This window comes from Papio anubis, chromosome 14 (assembly GCF_008728515.1).
Source record: "Papio anubis isolate 15944 chromosome 14, Panubis1.0, whole genome shotgun sequence".
Taxonomy (NCBI): Eukaryota; Metazoa; Chordata; class Mammalia; order Primates; family Cercopithecidae; genus Papio; species Papio anubis.
This window is the reverse complement of record NC_044989.1, coordinates 40658126-40674394: the sequence shown is the minus strand read 5'-3', so window position 1 is coordinate 40674394 and position 16269 is coordinate 40658126. Positions and strand designations below refer to the sequence as shown.

The following is a 16269-nucleotide window of genomic DNA, read 5'->3' as shown; positions in this document are numbered from 1 at the left end:
TCTGGGAAAGAAAGAGGTGGAAGGGGTGCAGGAACAGGAGGGGCAAAAGCTGAGCCTGTCCTTTTTTTTTTTTTTTTTTTTTTAAACAAATATGAGCTTTCCTGAAGTCCCTCTCAGGGAACTCCTGTTGATATCTGTTTGGACAATATTCTGCTACCTGGTCATCTCTAGGTGCGAGGGACAATAGGAAAAGGGGTTTTGCTTTTGAACTTCTAAAGTAGAAAAAGTAAGGGAAGAGAGGGTATTGAATGACTCCTGGGTAAGAACCCATCTACCATGTCTAGAACTGAGCTGTATTTGGTTGGCTTTTTAAATATCATATCTTAATTTTCACTAGATAGAAATTATTATTACATAGAATAATCGAAGGTAGCAAGGAGGAGGTTGGAATGTCAGAATATTTTGAATTAAAAACACACAATCTCATGCCTTCTTGTTCTGACCCAAATGCTTTGGCAGGGAAATTACTCAAATCTAGGAATCCTCACATTTGCCATTAATACATCAGTTTTGTACTTTGTGTCTTTTTTTCACATATTTGTTTGTTGTTCTCTTTTCTCTCTTTTCCTTCAATTTTTAATACAAATTTAAGCATATACCTATAAATAGAGAGGATAATATAATGAACCCCTATGTACCTATCAACCACCTGCAACAATGATCATTTTGCCAGCCTGGCTTTGACTATTCCCTCCTTTTATCCCTCCTGAATATTTTAAGAAAACTCATTTAATTTCTGCCACACCAAAATGAGTTATGTCTGTATGTGTGCCTCTGATTTATTTTTGCTTCTTCAAACAGAAGAACTTACAAGGGTTTTAACATGGTTAAAAAAAAAATCAATGGAAAATTATTATTTTGAAATTATCTCTCTTCTCTTTCTCTCTATATTTTGACCTCTTGTTCCACAAGATTAACAAGTTGGAAAAAATTAGAGAAATAAATGTTAAAAATGAGAAGCTAAATTTCTAAAGAACTGGGGTGTTAAGCAGAGCTTCAGCAACCCCCTAAGGGAGTACCTCTCCACTATGCAGAGCAGTATTTATCCTCCAACTAACATTTAAGTCACAGATATCTGTCATTTAAACTATCCTTGACAATTAACAAATGTAACAATTAGTATTCTATTCATATTTACATTCTTTAACTTTTAAAAAATATTATAAATCTTAAACCATGTTCTAGAAAGTAGCTTAATGGGAACTGCCACAATACCCTACATGAGAAACTGTTTAAAATAACGGCTTCTTCTCTCTTAGAGATATTGATAACTTTTACCCTCTGCTATCTTTTCCTTGAAGACAAATAATCCGAAATGTTAATCACTATTCCCAATTAAATAAATATGTAAAGTATGTATTTATTCATTCACATACAGTGCTATTCATCTGTTCAGTCATTCGTTTATAAATTCATTCATTAAACATTTCACAGGTCCCATATGCATGCTATCACTAGAATCTTTAAGGATGAAGACTCTAGTAAGGAACCATAATTGTCTCTCAGTTTTCATAAAGCTAGGTGAACCCATACCCTAAAAGCTTTATGTGAGAATCAGGTAAAAATTGGTTATGATCTAAATATTTGGAGAGTAGAAATGCCAATCTCAAAAGTGTTTTGGAAAAAAAAAAAAAAAAAGCATAGTGGCAGGATCATGGGGTGGGAAATGGGCCTAGCTGGAAGAATCGCTATATGTATATTTTTATCATCCATGTGTTGGATGAAGCGGAGAGCTGCCAGATAGCTTCTTTTCGACAGCTTGGAGTTACTGTTGGGAACAGATCCATGTATGGAAGCGAAAGCCGAAAGGCACAGATAAGCTGAGATCCAGCTATGCAAACCATGTTTAGAGACACTTAAAGGACAAGCATCCCAGGTCCTTTCTTTCTGGTAAATTTAGAGAAGCCATCATACCGGGATCTTTTTTCACATCCAGCCCATGCGGACTGAGCAGCCAAGGCTTGACAGAGGTAGGTGCCGGGCTTTTGTGATGGAACTTATATAAAGGATCATTTGAAAATATTTCCTCCAGAGCCCTTGATGTCCTTTAAGGGAAGGTGCCAGATAATATTTTGAAAAGAAAAACAAACAAACAACAACAACAAAAAAAAGGTTGGGGCTAGTGACTAAGAGATATTTAACAGCTCTGCCTCCACAAGACAAGGAAGCTTTGCTACGGAAGGAAAGTGACAGCACAGATTTGCTGCCAAATAAAATCCCTCTGCCCTGGGTCACTTACCATTTGGAATTTTGTGGATACAAGTCTTCCTCGATATTGCCAGCACCTTTAGAAATGAGCCACAGCTTCCGCGGGGTTCTGAGACTCACTGTGTATTTTAGGCTAGGGTAGGTGGGATTTGTCTTTTTCCTTGCTTGTTCTCCTCAAGCCAGCAAAAACTCGCATGTGTGACTAGTTCTTCCTTAGACATAGGAAGAGCTGCTTGTAAACCACATTATTATTTTTGGCAGCTGAAGTCATTTTTGCAGTTATTTCTCAGCAGATCGGAGGTTGATTACATCCTGTTCAAAGATTCTTGGGTTGTTTTCACAAACCTGGGGTCTTACGCAAGTCGAAGTTGCTGAAACCAGCTGTGAGCCCTGGGTTTTTCTCAGCACCTTTAAAATTTCGTCTTCTTTCTTTTTTTTCTACTGACTGAAAACTTTGGAACTCGAGAGGAAATGTTTCCAAAGATTATTATCGTTTCGTCATCAGTGATGTTTTGGGAATAGATTGTGGCAGTATATCAAAAATTCTGTGTTTCAGGAATGCAAGGTAAAAGTGTGAATATGAACAGAGTAACAACACCAGTATCTATATGACTGTCCCATATTTTCTAGAATACAGATTAATCCAGCCAAATCATATCAATGGCACTTTGAAATGCAACTCCAGCTAATTACCAAATTGTAGTTATTAAATTAAAGCATATCTGTTAAAATTGTTAGCAAAGTCTGTGAACTCCTGGCAAACACAAAAGTCAAGAGAAAAAATTATAGGTCTTATCTATAAAATATGCATGTTTTGCCAAGATTAAATTAAAGAAAATTTACACAGGATAATGGAATTTAAACTCAAGATTTATTTTGCTGAGAATAATGTGTCCATAATTCAAATAAGATTTGAACCAATTCTTTTTGCTTAACTAAGTTTTCAATGCAGAGTATGAGTAGGAAAAAAGAAAAGAGACAAATGGAGAAGAAATATTGAATGTGACTTTCCTTCTCTGATGACAGATGTGACATGGAAAATTATTAATAAGCAAGTGAAAGAAAATAAAAATAATTTGTAATACTGATCAAAGAGATGTTCTCTGGATAACTTAGATGTCTGGGAAATGCAATTCATTTAACAGATACAGATGAAATGACTAGTTATGTGGTGGTTTCTTTCAAGCTGTGAATGTCCCATTATACCAAAAAGTGGCAGAGGAAGAGGAAATGTGTTTTTTATTTCAATAATGCACTATAATTATTAAAATAATTACAATACTAAAAGATTATTTTCATCAAATTATTCTTTTATATGTCTATTGACATTGAGAGCACATTAAAATAACACATTTCTATATTTCTAAAATAGGCTATTTTACTTTACTTAAAAATACTAATAGTCTATTTGTGAGAGAGTTAGAAAGAGAGAGAGAATAAACGATGCCTTCTTTTTTTAAACTAACAGAGACAAGCTGTCATAACTTTTGCTAAAGTGGAACAGGCCTACGAAAAGATGGCTTTAAAATACTTAATTAAACATCACATACCAGCCGGCTTCTCAAAAGAAACAGCACAGCAGGAGTCTTTGCAATTTTCAAAATGTAAAAGGTTCACATAAATGATGCCGCTAGTATTTATGAACAGATGCAATGCGTATATATCAGCTACTATGTTCTCGTTTGCCTACTGCCAAGTACATTTCAAGTGTGCACTCCTCATGAGAAATGTCTGCTCCTGTTTTTTCTTTTGAAAACTAATTCAAGAAGCATAATATAAGTAATAGAGAATGACTTACTGCTAATTTTGTATATACTATTTCAACATTTATGGAAGAAAATTCATGACAGTCAAGTTGCTTGCCCTTGTAACTCATGACTTCTTAAGCATTTAGTGATGACTATACATGTAGAAAATCTTAAAGAAGTAATATTTTGAGAGGAAAATTGAAGGTGTTGGTAGTCTTATGTAAAAAAAATAAATAAATATAAAAAAAGATGGCTGGGCATGGTGGCTCACGCTTGTAATCCCAGCACTTTGGGAGGCTGAGGAGGGAAGATCATGAGGTCAAGAGATTGAGACCATCCTGGCCAACATAGTGAAACCCCATTTCTACTAAAAATACGAAAGTTAGCCAGGTGTGGTGGTGCATGCCTGTAATCCCAGCCACTCAGGAAGCTGAGACAGGAGAATTGCTTAAACCTGGGAGGTGGAGGTTGCAGTGAGCCGAGATCATGCCACTGCACTCCAGCCTGGGCGACAGAGCGAGACTCTCCCCCCCCCCCCCAAAAAAAAAAAAAAAAAAAAAGGCTGTTAATGATCTGTGTTATAGTTAGCTGAGGTATGAAGCAAATTCATGGTGGCTAAGTATGATGAAAAAATTTGAAATAATTCCGAATAGTATAGAGCACAGGTTGGAGGCTTCTGTCTACATGATGAGACCTGTCTGGATACCTGTGGGCCTGGTCTATGGTGCGACAATGACAGGAGGAGCAACCACTTTTTAGAGGATTTGACGCGGAAGAGTATTTCTGAATGTTGGGAGAGAGTTTGTATGAAAGTAAGAGTAGAAATGTACTCCTCCAGAAGCCTGGAAAATTTTGGCCCACAGAAAAGGTCATTATGTTTCAAGGGAAAAGATATTATTGGCAATTCTGGAAAAAAAAAAAAAAATTCCAAATCCCCTTGATCAGGTGATTAAAAACTGTGATACACTGAGTGGTCCCTGAGAGAATAGTAACGATTTTAAGAACGTTAAAAATGACACAAAAGGCCAGAGGCTAGCCAAAGGTACTGGTAAGGAATCTGAAGGCCAGAGAGGCTATAGGATTTCTCCAAGTTCAATCATTGGAAGGTGAAGGTTTCCTAGGATCCAGTTCACTTGGTATTCTGATCAGACGTGATCTGCCCATGAAGATCCTTTTTCAATTTTTTATCTTAAAGTTATGTGACATTTTCAAGTCTCATGGCAAGGTATTGGAAGAAATTTGTATGCCAGAGAATTTTTGATAGTGGTTTTAAGGTTTGTGAAGTAATACAAGGGAAACAAATTCAAGAGGCACTTGGTACTGTTGAGGAGAAAACGGCCTCTCTTATCCCATTGATTTCTCTCCCTGATATGAGCCATGGTTATCAACTCTGACTGCACATGAAAATCACTTAGGGTAGGTGATGCCCATATTGCACCCCTGAGGAATTAAATATGTTAGTGGGGTCCAGACAAGGGTAATTTAAGTCCATTCCATGAAATTCTAATCTGCAACTAAGATTAAAAATCATTCCCTTTGTGCAATTAAAGAAAAGTTGTTGCCAGTCTAATTTATTTGAAAAGAGGAGTTAACAAAACCACAGCTGAAGATTAGGAAAAAAATGTACTTTCTCCCAGAAGGACAATTTCCTTGGATGTTTTATTGATATAATCTTTGCTAACAGAGAATCCTTATTTTAAAAGTTTCAGCATGTTTAAAAGGAAGTGTCCTCTACAATAAAGGATTGATATATATCTATTTGACATCTATCATACTCCTTAGCCTGAATCCTATGTGAATGCTACCCATGATTATTGAAAGCTACAAAATATATGTATGTGACATTATGGTTCTTAACAACAGATACTAAATGAAATTTTCTATTGTTTTAGAAAATCATCAAACAGGCCGGGCGCGGTGGCTCAAGCCTGTAATCCCAGCACTTTGGGAGGCCGAGACGGGCGGATCACAAGGTCAGGAGATCGAGACCATCCTGGCTAACACGGTGAAACCCCGTCTCTACTAAAAAATACAAAAAACTAGCCTGGCGTGGTGGCGGGCGCCTGTAGTCCCAGCTACTCGGGAGGCTGAGGCAAGAGAATGGCGTGAACCTGGGAGGCGGAGCTTGCAGTGAGCTGAGATCCGGCCACTGCACTCCAGCCTGGGCGACAGAGCCAGACTCCGTCTCAAAAAAACAAAACAAAACAACAACAACAACAACAAGAAATCATCAAACAGACATCTTGAAAGGGAGTGTTAATTTTGGATAGCAACAATTTTCTTAAAAAAATTGGCACATTTATTCTAAAAAAGGAAAATCATGCTTTTTTTGACTTTTACCTTTCTAGGAAGTGCCACGAACTTCCTAAATTTTAAAAATGAAATCATACCTTAACAGAAGTGATGAGGACCAGGAAATGTCTTGAATCATTTTCTGAACCAGGTGTGTTTTAGGTAAATGAGAAAGAAGACTCCAGTGAATATTTATTCTGAGCAATGTGTTAGATTCCGATTAATAATAATATACAACAATCATTATAACTCTAGTTCCTTAATCTGCCCAGCAGCTTGCCTTCTGAGAGACAAAGTGCAGTTATATATGAAATGATTCTAAGAACCATTACCAATTGCAAGCTATTGTTGAATTTAATGCAAAGAAACACAAGCTATTGTTGAATTTAATGCAAAGAAACACAAAAATAGCAAACTATTTTTAAATCTTTACTACTTTTATTGCTTCACTCATATAGATAAAATACATTCTATGAAATAAAAAGTCTTTTTGTTGTTGCAGTTAAAATCCTAAGTTCTAGATTCAGAGAAATCTATGTTCAAATCCCAACTTTCTGCCATGCTGGGCATGTCACCTAAAAACTATCTTGGTATGTATGGAGCTTTTACTATTTCCCAAGCACACTTCTAAGCAAGTTACAGGCATTAATTTATTAATTCTGACAATTAACCCTATGAGATAGTCACCCATTTTACAGATGGAAACACTGACACACGGAAAAGTTAAATAATATGCCCAAGATCACACAACTAGTAAAAAGAGGAAGTAGGATTTGAAGCTTGCGTTTAACCTCTGTGCTACACTGCTCCACAGTCATTTCCTTGCCTTTTAAAAATGAAAAACAAATAATAAAATTAATTTGTGAAAGATATTCAGTAGTGTTATGGCAAGGTGTAAGAGCAAAATAATATTATTATTATTCTCAGATTACTGTCCACTTAGTTTAATAAATAATCATTTGAAAAAGTTTTTGTGAATACCAACTCTGTAAAAATTAACATTAAACACTCTTTATAAACTAACATTTCCAAAGTGTTAAGTAGACATTTTTTGAAAATCAAAGTTAAATTATTATTTTGTGGCCATATTTCATCCTTGTAGTCTCCCTGCCTATCATATTAATCATGTTTCAATCAATGTATGTTGAAATGTTTAACACCTTTCCCTTCGCTCTTCAACATTCTGTAAGCAAAGATGATTGGAAAATGAGATAAGAATCATTTAAATGAAAGTTAGTATTATATTGAGGGACCTGTCACCCATACATGATATATTTCATTTAATTTTCAGGTCATTAATCTAAAATAAACAATAAGAAATCCACTCGACAATTCACTTACAGTTGCTTATAAGCATACGACTTTTGGAAATTCAACATACAATTTTTACCAATTTTGTGAGTTGTGCATTTAGTTTTGTAAGAGTTATGAAGAAATAATTTTACATATAAGGTGTAGGGAAATTGGTCAGTTGTTGTACTTTTGTAAAAGGGAATGAAATGAAAGCTTACCTCTTCTTTCCTCACTTTCTATCAGACATGTGTGGAGGAATAGAGGTCACATCCACCTTCTAACACTATTTTCACTCTACCACACATTTAAGGACACTTACTATATCATTTTCCCAGAGATGATTTTGCTATCATTAATATTTAAATTTTTTTTTGCTTAAAAAGATAAATATCTACTGTGCTACTACAGACAGGGGAAAGGAAAAACAACTAATGAGATTAGAGATTTAAACACAAAATTGAATTCCTTCAGGTCCCATAAATCATAAACCCTGATATATTACATTTTTTAAAATTATCAACAACCATGTCAACAATAAACTATGGAAATTTATAAAGTTATACCTTCTTGAGGAATGTGAAGAATTGGAAGACAAAATAAGAACACAATATGCTAAAAACCAAATCCCAGAGTTTTGTTATAAAGAAACTAAATTTACATAACATTTATGAATTTAGGTTACGTTCAATACATGTGTCCCTGGGCCAAGGAACACATGTCTGTGGGGAACACAGACTAAATACATAACCATTATAAAGAGTATATGCCCCCAAAACTTGTTTTTTTCTTCTCAATAATCCATTTGGGTTACCATGTCCAAGTTATTGGATAATTGTATCTACTTTTCGAGGAAAGACACAGTAAATATTCATTAAATAGGTTGAGAAACAGACCTCCAAAAAGTTCACCAAGATGTAACCTTCCAAATCACAGTTTTCAAAATTTGGTTGAAAAAGAACTGTCTTTTCGCATGTTTGGTGAAGTAAAGCTTCCATGGTAGAAAAAAAAAAAAAAAGGATCTATGAAATATTGCATAAAATTTATCCCATCTCAGGTGTCAGAGGGCACACTAACACATGACTAGCTCTGAGAAATTCTGCAGAAGGTAATCTGAGCACAAGCTTGTTATGTTCAATGATGGTTTAGAATCCAGACAAAGAGTAGCTGATTTGGTGTGCTCCTTAACCTCTCGGTACTGAAATTAGGCTAACTCAAGATTAGTCATTCCTCTAAAGGAATTAATTTGACATGGATCTATGGTTTTAACATCTGGGAAATGATTTAATGGGTCTACATGTGAAAAGAGTGGGATGCCTAACTTACAGAATGCCTATTTAAGCTCCATTGACATCTTCAACACCAGCACTCCAAACATGTACGTATAGTGATTCTAAAAGTACAGAAAAGTCTTTTGAATATTGTTATTGTTGTTGTTGTTGGGGAGTGACAATTGTACAACTGCTCTCCTTTGACTGAGATTCAGCCTACTATAGAAGACGTTTGAGTATTTGTAGGTGTGTATGCATGCACACATTTATTGTGTTTCCAGAGCACCTAGAATTGAGCTCTATGAGCATTTTACACAAATGTGATTTTTTTTTTACTTTTTTCTATTTTTGTAATTTTTAAAAATGTTTTGTGGGTACATAGTATATATATATATTTATGGGGTACATGAGATGTTTTGATACAGGCATGCAATGTGAAATAAGCACATCAGGGGGAATGGGATATCCATCCCCTCAAGCATTTGCCCTTTGAGTTATAAACAGTCACATTAGACTCTTTACATTACTTTAAAATGCACAATTAAGTTGTTATTGACGACAGTCACCCTGTTGTGATAGCAAATAGTAATATCTTATACCCATCAAATATTTTTGTACCCATTAGCCTCCCCCTTTTCCCCCAACTACTCTTCCCAGCCTCTGGTAACCATCCTTCTACTCTCTATGTCCATGAGTTCAATTATTTTGATGTTTAGAAACATCAAAACTGAATAGTACACCATTGTGTGTATGTACCACATTTTCTTTATCCATTCATCTGTTGATGGACTCTTAGGGTGCTTCCAAATCTTAGATATTATAAGCAGTGCTGCCACAAACATAGGAGTACAGATATCACTTCCATATATTGATTTCCTTTTTTGCAGGGTATATACCTAGCAGTGGAATTGCTGGATCATATGTAGCTCAATTCTTAGTTTTTTGGGGAGCCTCCAAACTGTTCTCCATAGTGGTTGTACTAATTTACATTCCCACCAAGAGTGTACAAAAAGTTCCTTTTCACCACATCCTCACCAGCATTTGTTATTGCCTGTCTGTTGTGTATAAACCATTTTACCTGGGGTGAGATATCTCATTGTAGTTTTGATTTGCATTTCTCTGATGATCAGTGGTGTTGAGCACCTTTTCATATGCCTGTTTACCATTTGTATGTCTTCTTTTGAGAAATGTCTATTCAAATCTGCTGCCATTTTAAAAAATCTGATTATTACAATTTATCTCGTAGAGTTGTTTGAGCTCCTTATATATTCTGGTTATTAATCCTTTGTCAGATGAGTAATTTGCAAATATTTTTCTCCCATTCTGTGGGTTGCCTCTTCACTTTGTTGATTGTATTATTTGCTGTACAGAAGCTTTTTAAATTGATGTGATCCCATTTATCCATTTTTGCTTTGGTTGCCTGTGCTTGTGGGGTATTACTCAAGAAATCTTTGCCCAAACCAATGTACTGGAGATTTTCTTCAATGTTTTCTTGTAGTAATTTCATGGTTTGAGGTATTAGATTTAAGTCTCTAATAAATTTTTATTTGATTTTTGTATTTAGCGAGAGACAGAGGTCCAGTTTCATTCTTCTGCCTATGGATATTCAGTTTTCCTAGGGCTATTTACTGAAGAGACTTTTTCCCAGTGTATTTTCTTGGCAACTTTGTGAAAAATGAGTTCACTATAGGTGTGTGGATTTGTTTCTGGGTTCTTTATTCTGTTCCATTGGTCTATGTGTCTGTTTTTATGCCAGTAACCTGCTGTTTTATTTACTCTAGCTCTGCAGTATAATTTCAAGTCAGGTAATGTGATTCCTCCAGTTTTGTTCTTTTGCTTAGGATAGCTTCAGCTATTCTGAGTCTTGTGTAGTCTCACATAAATTTTAGGACTTTTTTTTTCTATTTCTGTGAAGAATGTCATCGGTATTTTGATAGGAATTGCATGGATTCTATAGATTGCTTTGGGTAATACAGATATTTTAACAATATTGGTTCTTCTAATCCATGATTATGGACTATTTTTCCATTTTTTGTTGTCCTCTTCAATTTCTTTCACCATATTTTATCGTTTTCATTATAGTAATCTTTCACTTCTTTGGTTAAGTTAATTCCTAGGTATTTAATTTTATGTGTGGCTAATGTAAATGGGATTACTTTTTATTTCTTTTTTATATTGTTCACTGTTGGCATATGGAAATGCTGCTGAATTTTGTGTGTTGATTTTGTATCTTGCAACTTTACTGAATTTGTTTATCAGTTTAATAGCTTTCATGTGGAGTCTTTTGGTTTTTCCAAATATCAGATTGTATCATCTGCGAACAAGGACAGTTTGACTCCTTCCTGTCAGATATGGATGCCCTTTGTATCTTTCTCTTGTCTGATTGCTCTAGATAGGACTTCTAGCACTATGTTGAATAAAAAGTACACTAGTGTAATCATGTGGCTATCTCACTATACCAAGTTCATTTAGTAGCTGGAGACATGGTTCTGAAGAACTTAGAGTACACAAAAATGGACCATTGCAAAGCAGTTTGGTGAGAACTATGAGATAGAGTTAATGGCACAGACCAGTAGAGATGTGGGTTGAGGGAGCAGCATATGCAAAGTCTACAGAAAAGGGAAATTAAGACAAATTATGGATGGGAAACCAGAAATAGTTCATTATTACAAAAGGTACTTTGTTGTTTTCTTTTGTTTACTCTTTATTGAGGTATATTACACCTACAGAAACATGTGTTTATGCAGCTCAAGGAATTTTCATAAATGGAATTGACCCATATGCCCATCAAATAGATCAAGAAACAGAGTTATCCTCAGCACTTCAGAAGGCCCCCTTATGCCACCTTCCAGACCATTTTCCTCTCAAGAATAACCACTAGCCTAATCTTTATTAGGGTTTTGCTATTGCTCGAGCTTTTAGGTATGAGATAGTCAGGAATAAGATTGAAGAGGCGATGATGAGAATCCCGTATATTGCTAATAAGTTGGAACTTTGTTCTGAAATCAGTGGCTTAAGAGTAGGAGGTAAAGGGTCTAAACAGGAATGTTATCAGATCTGTGACATCTTTCTTATACTGCATATGGACTGCTATTTCCTGACCCAAAGTAGATAATTATTGTTTGATGAATAATCAAGTGAATAAATGAGTATTCTTTACTTAATCTAAGTAATGTGTTTATTATTCAAAATCACATGAAAGTATTTGAATGCTCTAATAAATCTTCACAACTGTGCTAAAGGAATAAAGATATTTTGAAATGCAATTATATTCTTATTGTAAGAACCAATGAGATAAAGTATATGTTTAGTTTTTGTCACCTAGTAATTACCCAATAAATATTAGTTATTATTAGTCACTCAACAAGCATTTATTGCACATCTGCTATCTTTCAAACCCTATATTTTGGTGTATAAAATGATGACTAAGACACAAATAATTTGTTAATGAAATTTGAGAATCTAAAGAAAAGAAAATTGCAGAGGTTGAAAACTAGACAATAGTCCATAAACCTGGGAACGAAGATGGAAGTCTGGCTAAATGGTTGTGCCTTCTTCAATGGGTTAGATGAATGACATGATGAAAGGAAAGCTTAATTGAGAAAATAAACTATGTAGCAATGAGTAGAAATTTTTCTAAAGAATGTTTTGTAATGACTATAAGTTCAATATTATTAGATCCATTTCTAGGATTATATTCACTTTGTTTGATTTTCTGTCTATATTCATTGGCCTAGAAAGGACTAAATGGAACATACCAGAATCCTATTGGAGGATTGCTATGGATGCTGGGCAAGGGGAGATTTAAATTCTTCTGAGAATGATATTAAGATATCTAGAGATGATGACAACAGTCTTTGATGTTTCATGATAAGATCTTGATTGAGGGTGAAGAGTACAGCAGAGTGGAAAGAAAGAAGGAAAAGTTCCTTTGATACTTTGATTCCCTGGTTATAAGATAATCTGAGACCTGGGACACCCTTTGCATCCACAGGGGAATGACATATTCTTGTTGTAAAGCTTTTATCAGGTCCCACATGAGTGGTAAATGAGATGAAGCCTTGGATTGAGATACCTACTAGGTGGGCAAGGGGCAACTCCCAAAAGAACATGATGAAGCACAAACCAAAATAGATGTCCATCCACACATTGAAGTACATGAAAGAAACATTTATCTTCCTTAGTATATTTCCCCTATCTGACCAGGAGGATGTACTGGGTGATTTCTAGAAAGCTCTCTTCCTCTAAGTTACTGATTTAGTTACAGATACATTTCCCAAAGTGAAGGTAGATTACATCCATATTCATCAAAAGAAGCATACAAGTCAAAAGAGAGTGCTTGTGAATCAAAATATCTAGAAATAAGGGAGATAAATGAAACTTGACAACATTATTTAAATGTCAGTCTTCTAAAATGAGCAAATATATCCAATTATTTCCTAACTATTGCTAATTTACTTGAAGAATTGAAAATACAAAGAGTACATAAATACATCTTAATGAAGGTTCCAGAGTGTTAATGTCACTGGGGTGTTAGATATATAACTCAAACAATACAGAAAACAAATACAAAGTAAAGAAGCATAAGGAGATAGAGAAGGGTAGAGTAGATAGAGAAGATAGAGAAGGATAGAGAGATAGAGAAAGTATGTTTAGATAAGGTGATCACAGGAAATAAAATTTGAGCAGAAAACTCAATGAAGTAAGGAAACAAGTCATGTGAATAACTGGGGAGATTTCCAGACAGAGAAAATGCAGCGAAGGAAAGGCCTTGAAGTAGAAACAATTTGATGTGTTCTAGGGACAGTAAGCAGCCCCATGAGAACAGGTAGGAGAGTTTCTCAAACATTACATCAGAGATATAGCCAGCAGCTAAATCATTAGGTCTTTGAGAGCTATAGATTTGGCTGAGGGTCCTAGAAGCCACTGCAGGATTATGAGCTGAGAAATAAATGATCTAGTTTACCTTCGTAAAAGTTCTTCCTGGCTGCAGTAGGCAGGAAAGACACTAGAGAGGCAAAAGCAAAAAAACAAAACAAAAGTCAGATGATAATACCTTACCTTATAGGTTCAGTGTCTACGTAATTGATTATCAGAACAATTATATTTTTAAGAGTGAAAGAGGGAGCTATTAATAATGACACTGGATCAACATCAGTGAATTGGGAATGTCCCAGGAAAATGGAGACATATGTTTTCCCTAATTGAAAGGCTCTTTTCAAGAATAAATGAATACTTAGTTCAAATAAAGGCTGCTAAAATTAATAGTTCCATTTTTTTCACCAAATATTAGATTTATAAGATACTGATGGACCACAGGCTAAAAATAACTTTATAAATGAATAAACTAGCAACTACTGGGTTAAATTCAGATAAATTTATCCTGGAGGACTGTCTTGGGAATATTGAAGCCACTGGTTATAGTAATGCAGTGTTTCTCAAGGTCATTTGTTCATGGATTTCATTGTTTTAAGAAACAATGAAACTCAATATGAGTGGAACTCAATATGATAGATGTATGGTCCATAGACAGAGTGGAAGGGATGAGGAACATGATTCAAAGATCTGACCCAGAAATTGTAATTAGATTGCTGGGAAGAAACTCAGAAGTATGAGGTACTCCAAATCCCGGTTTTTTGTTTTGTTTTATTTTTTTGTTTGTTTGTTTTTTAAAAAGCTGACCAATAAAGATGGTATATATTTAATGTGTGCAACATGATTTGTTACATGTGTACACAAACCACCATCTAGAAATAACAACACACTAATGTAGCTGCTAGAAAATCCCAAGGTTGTTCTAATCATGAGATAGAAAGAAGCCTTTTTCCACTTTTTATAAAACATCCAATATTTGCTTTGTGCTTGTGGCTCCATGGACTTCAGTTTATGTCTGGGAATATTTTAAATAAAGGCTTCTTGTTGCACTGCCCTTATCCTCCAGCAAGGACTTGGGATCAGAGTCAAAGACTGTGGTCCAGAAAAACAGATTCTGACTCGGCTATTGACACAGAAGCCAGAAACATGTATGGAAAATAAAAGTATGAAGACTGGAAGATGAGTTTGGCAATGACAGGAGTGCCTGAGCTGGTCCGATAACCAACCAGAAGATTGTCCTAGGTCCTGGGATGAACGCTGTTGCCTGCACCTGGCTCCCCCATAAACTCTGATGGGGAGGAGTGTGTGGGCAGACAGCCTCTAGGACATTTGGGAACTGTCACCAACTCACAGACCCTGGCTTACAAATGAACAATACATTTTTAAAAGCTGCTTGAAGAATATCTCTCTAATTCTCTTGTTCTACCTAGTATTTCCTTGGGGAACAACTCACCTTCTGCTCCTGGTAACAATGGGAGCTAGCACAAAAGCAATTCCTAGGTTCCAGACACTTTTCTCAGTGCTTTTACATATATTAACTCACTAAATCCTAACAATAACCTTACGAGCTGGATCCTATTATCATCCCCATTTTTAGACGAGGAAAATGAGACAGAAAAACGCTAAAGAAATCTGTCCAAGGTTACACAGCTAATTACAGTAGAGCTGGAAAAGTCTGACTCCAAAGTCAGTGTTATCCTCCACTCCACTGTAAGCAAATGCAGGACAGAGATGAACTAAGACAGGTATCCTGCTTTTGTCCAATACCACTAGTTCCAGTCCTTACGATTATATATAACATGATTCTTCTTCCACGTGACACTCTCTGACGTCTCTGTAGATCAACAATTATTTATGTTTCTCTCAAATTTTCTCTGTGGCTCCAGTTTCTTTAGTCTATCCTCTTATCATGTAAGTGGATTCTGGCTTATATTAGTGCCTGAAGATTTTTCTTTGAATGTGTTCTTATTTCTATTTTATTATTAATTTAATTTGTATGTTGAACGAGCTGACAGCCACAACTCAGCCAAGAAATAGTTTTTCGGTAATTTTGAGAGCTCAGGTGCAGGATCTTCAGATCTACCCCTATTAAATTTCTTCTATTAATATTTTTATGGATTCCAAATATCATCCAGCCTGCTTTCAATCTTCAACTTTGATATCCATTGCAAACATAGTAAAAATGGCTTTTTTTATCTTCATCCAATAGTTTGACAAAGTATTTGGACAAAACCAAGGACAGAGTCTTGCAGCATATCACCCACTCACTACTATTCAGCTAGAGTCGGCAGTCTTTGAGCACAGTTGTTAGTGAGGATTACACTAAATTGTATTGTTCAGTCCACATTTCTCCATTTGACCTTAAGTAATTTTATGTAGTTATGTTAAAAATCCCAGTGAAGGTCAGAAACCAGCAGTATTTATCTGTCTGACAGGTTTTAGATCCCTAAAGCTCATGAAGTTAGAATGACTTTAATTTGAACATTGAAATTATACTTGCAATCTTGTGGTTCCTATTCCAACCTCTAGAGTCCCTTAAAGACTACTGATTGGTTCAACGTTCTCTTGTAAAAAGGTTTCATACA

General features: G+C 35.4%; 1 protein-coding gene and 1 long non-coding RNA gene across 4 annotated transcripts in view; one reads left to right on the top strand and one right to left on the bottom strand.

Annotated features, from left to right (window-relative positions):
- LOC103876885 overlaps window positions 1-2850 on the bottom strand; it is a 39427-nt gene extending 36577 nt beyond the window's left edge. The window contains exon 1 of the long non-coding RNA XR_636314.4: window positions 2240-2850. This is a non-coding gene — a long non-coding RNA (uncharacterized LOC103876885). The remainder of the gene's footprint in view (window positions 1-2239) is intronic.
- The window catches only part of SLC8A1 (solute carrier family 8 member A1), a 386709-nt gene continuing 372231 nt past the window's right edge, over window positions 1792-16269 (top strand). For 2 of the 3 annotated variants that reach the window (XM_009184063.4, XM_003908546.5), the window contains exon 1: window positions 1792-1970. The gene's annotated coding sequence lies outside the window, so the exon portion shown is untranslated. The remainder of the gene's footprint in view (window positions 1971-16269) is intronic. The other variant, XM_003908547.5, reaches the window with a different exon arrangement.